This window comes from Lichenostomus cassidix, chromosome W, assembly GCF_008360975.1.
Source record: "Lichenostomus cassidix isolate B80296 chromosome W, HeHo_3.0, whole genome shotgun sequence".
NCBI classification, from domain to species: Eukaryota; Metazoa; Chordata; class Aves; order Passeriformes; family Meliphagidae; genus Lichenostomus; species Lichenostomus cassidix.
In genome coordinates, this window is record NC_139510.1 from 14813909 (window position 1) to 14815876 (window position 1968).

At 40.1% G+C, this 1968-nt stretch overlaps 1 pseudogene; it reads right to left on the bottom strand.

The window, feature by feature from the left end:
* Positions 1-922: 922 nt before the first annotated feature.
* Positions 923-1615, bottom strand: LOC146425561 (endogenous retrovirus group V member 2 Env polyprotein-like; annotated as a pseudogene).
* Positions 1616-1968: the final 353 nt, after the last annotated feature.

Below are 1968 nucleotides of genomic sequence, written 5' to 3' on the forward strand. Positions count from 1 at the left end.
CTTCCTCAGGCCTACTACAACAGCTTCTGAAGAGTTTAAATTTCTCTTAAATGTTAAAAATACCTTGCTGATGTTTTGGGCCAATCAAAACCACCACAGGAGGGCATCCTGACCTGCCTTTGTTAAGGCTTGCAGGGATGAGATGGCTTTTACCTCTTAGAATTCCCCCGTCTCTTGATACTCTGTGAATTCTTTTACAGTCCTTGCACATCCTGAAAATACGTGCCCTTCTCCAGCCTGTGCCTCAGTCTATGCTTCTGCCATTGTCTGTATGCATTTGAGTTCCAACGGTACAAGGTTAAAGAGCAATAGCCAAAAATACAAAGCATAAGCAGTAATACAGTGTGATAAATACATATTATAATGTTGGCTTTTCGCAAATATTACAATGGATACTATGTGTATAATTTAATTCTTTTTACAAAGGTAGCCTTGCTGTGGAAAAAAATAGCTGTGTAATAATGACTAATGCCTTTCTTTTTGTTGCTAGCTAAACTCAGGCATAGTAGTAAAATAACTGTTATAGTTTTGTTTGAATGCTTGAACTGCCTGCTTGAACCGGATAACATCCCATGAACGGACCCTGCCACTGACATTCCAACTATCAGCACCTGTTGTCTGCAGAAACTACAATCTGGGAGTGATAACAGAATCGATTAAAGAGGACTGCGCATGCTCCGAGGAGGCGTATCCAAGGAGGAGCTAGGCTAAGCAGTTCCCTGAACATGCAAACTAGTTTGGAGAAAAGTTTGAATATGCATAATTGTTTATGAATATGCATAATTGTTTATGAATATGCATTAGGCCGAAGGGCATGTAAAGGGTGTCCCTGTCCATACCAGGTGTGCTTTTTGGCTGAATGCCAAGCACCCAGTGCTGTACTTTTGCTTATATCTGTCCCCTATTGTCTTTTATTAAACTTTTAAAACCTAACAGGAGAGTGAACCTTGTTTTTCACATATAGTAACATTATTACAAGTATCAAATGTTTGAGCCAGGACAAATTGGGCTACCAGGTGAGGGTGTCCCATAAATTTACTGACCAAGAGGTGTCGTCCTTGGTAATCTCATGTAGTAGCTTACTATGTTCCCAAATCATATGGATAGCTGTTGATATTTGTCCACTTTAATCCACGTAGGTACAGCAACTGGAATTAACTAGTGCACATACACCTCCCATTTGTGCCATTATCATGTCCAACACCATGCTATTTTGGAAAACTACTCCCTTCAGAGAGTTTACTTCAGTTTGTAATCTCCCAATTGCATCTGCAGTTGCATTAAATTTCAACTCCATCTCTGCAGAAATGCTAACAATAGCTCTTTCTAGCTGGGCAACTCCTAGAGTAGGAAATATGGCATGTACGAAGCTGTGAAAGCCTGTTCCATACTTTATTAGTGGATTAGATGGGACGCTCAGACTGATCCTTTTATCAGCCCAAGGATCTTGAACTATTCTAGATAACCTCTGTCTGGGACTGTATTGTGCCAAGGGTGTTAGATAACCTGTGAAACAATGTCCTTTCCATAATCTACATAGTTGTTTTCTTGCTTTGCCATCACTACATAGCCACCAATGTCCTAGTGTTAGGGAATATGTTTGTCCTCCATGCATTTGGACAAAATCTGGTGACATCCTTAAGGTTATATTGGTACCTTAATAATTTCGGGGGTTTTTTTCTTCTTCATGTATCTGTAACTTGGTGTAGTTCTGTGCTCTTACAGAATGCTGAAAACCTCTGTTCCCAACACATTTAACAAAAACAAAGCTCTCTGAATAGAGATTCAAGGACATATTCGTTACCCTAGAGCCTAAAAAAATGTAAACAACAGTGGAAAGGGGAAGTGGGGCCTGGGGCGGTCAATATCATCGTCTGAAGGTGTGATTGGAGAACTAGGGACCAATATGCTAATAAGACAAAACTTATAAAAGGTGAAGAGCTCGTGATCTGGTGTCCATTTTGGGTG